Source organism: Hylobates moloch, unplaced genomic scaffold (genome assembly GCF_009828535.3).
Source record: "Hylobates moloch isolate HMO894 unplaced genomic scaffold, HMol_V3 SCAFFOLD_7, whole genome shotgun sequence".
Lineage (NCBI taxonomy): Eukaryota > Metazoa > Chordata > Mammalia > Primates > Hylobatidae > Hylobates > Hylobates moloch.
This window is the reverse complement of record NW_026652282.1, coordinates 100,602,147-100,608,892: the sequence shown is the minus strand read 5'-3', so window position 1 is coordinate 100,608,892 and position 6,746 is coordinate 100,602,147.

Genomic DNA, 6,746 nt, shown 5'->3' with positions numbered 1-6,746 from the left:
ATAGATAGATAGATAGATAGATAGATAAAAATGTGTGTGTGTGTGTGTGTGTGTGTGTGTGTAAGTATATAAGTGAGGCCTCTGAGAGGCTCAGGGAGCAGCAACACACCAACAACAATATATACACCTGCTGCTCAGATTTGGCTTCTAGATACCATTTCCACTAAAAGGAATCAGGGCTTCTCCAGGCTGATTTTGGGACTGCAGAAGGCAAAGTACAAGATGAGCCTGGAATATTTTCTGTCAGAAACTAAGGAGGTGCTCGAAAAATGATGGGGTCATGTCCAAGGGACATGGAAACCAGCTTAAAGGGGCTCCCAGTGGCCAAATCTAGGACGATTTGAGCATCAAAGTAAACAATGATAATAATGGACTACAATCCATTGAATAAAATAGGAAACCATAAGTCTATACTGGTATAAACAAATAAATGAATAAATTGAAAGTTTGATGAGGAATGGAAAATTTACACAGTTTCAACGTACTTCCCCAGAAGGTGTGTATTAATTACAAAGAATAACTTCACAGTGGAGAAGCCTAGCACTTACCACCTTAGTCAAGAGATCAAAATGACCATCATGAGTAGTAATAGGACACGTTGAAATTATGCTCCACTTGACAGAATGCAATTAGAGCCTAGCGTCACTTCTGTGATAGCCCTGCCAAAAATAAGTAACCTAAATTTAATCACTGGGAAACATCAGATAAACTCAAATTGAGGGATATTTTCCAAAATAACTGGCCCATAGTCTCCAAAAGTGCCTGAGTCTTAAAAGTCAACAAAAGACCAACGAACTCTTCCAGACTGAAGGAGATGAAGGACACATGACAAAAGCACTGCACGATTCTGAACTGGATCCTTTTGCTGTAATAGATCATTTTGAGACATCTGATGAAACTTAAATGGTACCTGGGGATTCAATGTTAGTAATCTATTAATGTTAATTTCCTGATTTTGATGGTTGTTTCATTCATGGTTAGACAAGAAAGTATCCTTGCCATTAAAAAAATAAAAAGGTACACACTAAATTATTCAGGGGAAATGGGGCAACAGGGTGGCAAATCCCTTTCAAATGGTTCAGGAAAAAAAAACCAGAACAGCCTGTATTACACTTCCAACTTTTCTATAAGTTTAGGATTGGTTTAAAATGATAATAATAGTAGTAGTAGTAATTTAAGAATAATGAAAAGAATGTCATAATCATGAAAGTCAAACACAGTCTGAAGAACTGTTTCAAGATAAAAGAAGGCTAGATATAAACAAAAAATGCAATAGATGATGCTGAATTACATCTCAGACCCCCTCCCCCCAATTTTTTTGCCACAAAGAACATTATCTGCACAATTGGAGTATTATGAGTAAGGCCTGTAGTGTAGATAATAGAACTTTATAATATTAACTTCCTGATATTAAATTTGCACTGTGCTTATGTAAGGAAATTTTTTCGGTCGGGCACGGTGGCTCACGCCTGTAATCCCAACATTTTGGGAGGCCGAGGCGGGCAGATCACCTGAGGTCGGGAGTTCGAGACCAGCCTGACCAACATGGAGAAACTCCATCTGTACTAAAAATACAAAATTAGCCAGTCGTGGTGGCACATCCCTGTAATCCCAGCTACTCGGGAGGTTGAGGCAAGAGAATCACTTGAACCTGGGAGGCAAAGGTTGTGGTGAGCGGAGATTGCGCCCTTAAACTCCAGCCTGGGCAACAAGAGCGAAACTCTGTCTCAAAGGAAAAAAAAAAGAGATTTTTTTCTTTTTTCATAAATGCATCTAGGACAGAAAGAGAAATATTTTGTTCTAAGAAATACATACTGAAGTATTTAAAGTTAAATGGACCTCATAGCTAAAATTTACTCCCACACGGTTCAGAAAAAAGGTAATATGCATATATAGAGAAAAGATGATAAAGCAAACTGACAAACTGTTAACAATTGAGGAAATACGTGTGTTCCTGCAACTTCTCTGTAAGTCTGAATTTATATTACAATAAAAAGTTACAAAAATATACATATCCTTTGTCCTCACAATTATCTTTCAAAAGGTATCCAACATGTATATAAAGATATTCATACATGGATGCTCACTGCAGTATTGTTTGAAATAGCTGAAGATCAGGCTCAAACAAATTGTTTATTGATAGTGGATTTTTCATACTATGAAACACTATGTAAGAGAATTGGGTATATACCTGGGCTAAAAATAAGGAACAAATCACCTTACACTGATTAGAATGGCTGCTATAAAAATAAACAGAAAATAAGCATTGGCAGGGATGTGGAGAAATTAGAACTTTTGTGTACTGTTAGGGGAATGTAAAAATAGTACAACCGCCATAGAAAACAGTATGGCGGTTCCAAAAAAACAAACAAACAACAACAACAACAAAACACACACACACAAAACCCCAGAGCTATCATATGATCCAGCAATTTCACTTGTGGGTATACATCCAAAAGAATTGAAAGCTCAAATAAATGAGCTGCCTTGTTTCAAAATAATACATTTTCTACTAGTTTCTGCTATATTCATTGTTTCAACCAATTTTTAAATATAAAGGTAACAGAGTTACATTCCACAGTGACATAAATATATTAAAGTAAACTAAAATTTCCGCAAAAGTCTTTTGTTTTGTTTTTTTCTGAGACGGAATCTTGCTCTGTCACCCAGGCTGTAGTGCAGTTGCGTGATCTGGGCTCACTGCAACCCCCACCTCCTGGGTTCAAGTGATTCTCCTGCCTCAGCCTCCCGAGTAGCTGGAATTACAGGTGCGTGCCACCATGCCTGACTAATTTTTGTATTTTTTAGTAGAGATAGAGTTTCACTATGTTGGCCAGGCTGGTGTCCAACTCCTGACCTCAAGTGATATACCCTCCTCCGCCTCCCAAAGTGCTGGTATTACAGGTGTGAACCACCGTGCCTGGCCTTTTTTTTTTTTTTTTTTATTGAGATGGATTCTCGCTGTGTCGCCCAGAGTGAGGCAGGGGCGTGATCTCAGTTCACTGCAACCTCTGCCTCCTGGGTTCAAGTGATTCTCCTGCCTCAGCCTCCTGAGTAGCTGAGACCACCCGAGTAGCTGGGACCATAGGTATGCGCCACAACGCCTGGCTAATTTTTGTATTTTTTGGTAGAGACAGGGTTTCGCCGTGGTGGCCAGGCTGGTCTCGAACTCCTGACCTCAAGTGATCCACCCACTTCGGTCTCCCAAAGTGCTGGGAGTGAGCCACCACGCTGGGCAGAAATTTCCACAAATAGTTTTAAAAGGCAATAGGGTCAAATGAATTCAGTGGGCTTCATGGCTGCCTTTCAATATAATTCTGTGCCTTCAGGTTGTACCCACGGCTAATATTTTATCCAAAAGACAACAGGGCAGGCACAGTGGCTCATGCCTGTAACCCCAGCACTTTGGGAGGCCAAGGCAGGCGAATCGCTTAAGGCCAGGAGTTTGAGACCAGCCTGGCCAACATGGTGAAGCCCTGTCTCTACTAGAGAAAAAAAAAAAAAAAAGAAATTAGCTGGGCATGGTGGCCTGTAATCCCAGCTACTCAGGAGGCTGAGACAGGAGAATTGCTTGAACTTGGGAGGTGGAGGTTGCAGTGAACTGGGATCGTACCACTACACTCCAGCCTGGGTGACTAAGCTACACTGTGTCTCAAAAACGAACAAACGAACAAACAAACAAACAAACAAAAAACCAAAGTACAACATTTGGAGACTGCACTTTTTGCTGTTTCTCAGGTAAGGTAAGCTGATTTTTTTTTCAGTGCTGTCAGTAACATAGTAAATCAATGAATGCTACATGACACTTGTCCAGTGCTACGTAACATAACTCTTATTTTGTCCAGACTCAGAAGGAAGCTTACAGTAGGTGAATCCCTTGCAACCTGATTCATTTCTCGTGTTGATTTCCAAAGGTCTAGAATAGGATGGCAGCATTTCAAATTATTGAACACTTGAATAATCTGCTTGGATTTTTTTTTATTCACCTTAAAACTCGATAGTAAACAGGCATTACTGATTTGGAGGTTATAAAGGATTTATGACAGCAAAAGTTAAAAATTTGTTTTCTTTCTAATATTTTGATTCTGTTGTCACTTCGTTTGAAAATTAATGATATTTTTCTGCCCTGCATATGGATATGGACCTTAATAATATAATTGGGTATCTGCTATCAAATTTATATTCTTCAAGAGAAAGCCACATCAAATAAAAGAAACTGCTTAAGCCACTTTTATTTTTATTTTGCAATGCTAGAGGGAATTCTAAGCCATATTGCTTACTGCTCTTTAGGTTTTATTTTTCTAAATTTTAATGGTGTCTTACACTTATGATGTATTTAACTTACATTAAAATGCAGATGTTTTAAGAATTTTAGTTTTGTTAAGGCTCTTCTAAATGTAATTTAAGTAATAAAGGATTATTATAAGAGTTATAACTAGGATTAGGAATTTTTTTAGGTTTATCTGTGCTGTGTTTACTGATTACGTCACTTAGAGTGACATTGTATTTTGAAAATATATATCAAATGATAGCATAACAGGGTAGTTCTGTTGCTAAATATTTTGTGCAAATCTTTAAAAAAAGACTAATTTTTCTGATAATCTCTTCTTGTAACTGGTATATTCAAGGGTTTTGTCTCACTCCAGGAAAGGCTTTTCATTAGAAGATGAGATTGAAGCATTATGTCATTTATTAAATTCTCACAATGTGCCAGTCTCTGAGTTAGGTGTTCCAAATACCAACGTTCAAAATAACATTGCAAAGAATTATTCTCACTGTGCAAATGAAAAAATAGTGGCCTAGAAAATTAAGTCACTTGCCCAAGCTGTGTTATAAAGCTAATAAGTGTGAATAACTAGATTTCGAACCATGATTTTTTTCCCAGACATTGGTAGTAATAGGTTTTCAAGTCAGTTTTCTTGGTGTTATTTCGATTTTTGTTTTTATTTTTAATTGTTGTTGCTTATGTCCCAAAATGAAATGAATGACATGCATTCTTCATGTATATTGTTTGAAACAAAAGTCCCGGAAATACACTAACAGGAATATCATTTATTGATAAGCTGAATTCTGTTTTACTTTTTCCCAATAGTCTATGCATTAGAAAATATTTCACTAAAGTAATTAAAGCACAAAATCATTAAGATTCAACAACAACAACAAAAAGCTTTAGATGACAAGAGAAGCAATTTTTCCATTGTTATTACTTTAATATATCCCATTTGGAGCATTGGATAACCTAAAATACAAATCAACGTAATGATTAGCAGCATAGCATCTAGAACTAAATTGCTCAGATTAGAATCTCAGCTCTCGTTACTTAATCGCTCATGTAGGGCTGTAGCTTAAACTTTCTATGCCTCAGTTTCTTCATTTAAAAAATGGGGACAAAAAATGGAATTTCGGTCACAGTTTTTTAATTAGTACTAAATACCTTTATACAGTTTGTATATGTAAAACCCTTTTCATGGTACATAACACAATAAGGAATAGCCATTAAATTTTCAGGTCAATTTATTTAACTGAAATGATTATGTATACTGCATCAGTGTACACAGATTTGTTTTATATTGGATGGAATATAACTTAAGAGATTAGAGGATACAAAATATGGTTATATTTGATTTTATTTTAAAGCATAAAAATATTCAAAATATTATAACTATATTAAGCTATATTCTGTAGTTTTAATTATATATTAAAACTATATTCTATAGAATGGGCCTTGTGATATGGAAGTCAAGAAAGTGAATGCTACCTGAGGGAGCTCCACCAGAGAAGTCTATATAAGGGACTTGGCCATCCTGGTCTCCTCTGTGCTGAAGGGTCTATACTCTGGGGTGGGGTGGGGTGTAAATGATAGACTCAGTTCCTGCCTTCCACTTTCAAAAGATATAAAAGAATTAAATTCAGAGACTAGCCTTGAACCCAGGTCTTTAGAGCAACAGAGCCTGGAGGAACGTGGCTGGAATTGTGTTCAAATTGTTGGACCACCATGAGCAGGAGGAACAAGGCTGACTTTGCATGTCCTCAAACGTGCAGAAGTTACCAGGGGACCAGTTTCGCTCACTCTCAAGCCAGGAAGTCGGAGACCCGAACGGTGGTACACGGAGTCAGTGAGTCCTGGTCGCTGGAAGTTGGCTAGCCTCCGAAAGCAGGCCCCAGAAACAGAAAAAAACAATGCGGGGATAGTCAGTCAATGGCCTTTGTGGTTCTTGCTCACTCCCTGATGTGTAAATTTGGCCAAGCGCGTGGCCACCTCTCAGCAGTCCCACTTCAGGGATGAGGTGAACAACATCACCTCTCTCGTTAGTTGTATACTCGTTTTTTCAAAGGAAATAGGTCGCGTGGGGGTTGGTAGGCCAAGTGAGTTTCAGCCTCTAAATCACTGTAACTTCGTGGGGGCTGGGGGGGAGTAGCCTGATCAAAGCCTCGAAATCTTGCAGCGGCGCCTTGGGATAAACTTTGGCTCGGCCTTTGCAGCACGAGAGGGGCGGGGTTACTTGAAGGGCTCCTCAGGAGAAGGCGATTGGCCCTGGGGGAATCAGGGGGCGGGACGAGTCCATCATTGCCAGTGGTCTTGCCTGCAAGTTCAGGGCGAACCGCCAGGGCGGCGGAGTTCTGAGGGCAGCCAGCGCGCGGGCAGACGAACCCGCAGTCGCGAGCCACTAGGCAGCCGCGGTGAGCTCGCCAGAGCCTCAGGGGATTGAGGAGGTCACGGGGCTTTGGCACCGGGTCGCGCGCCA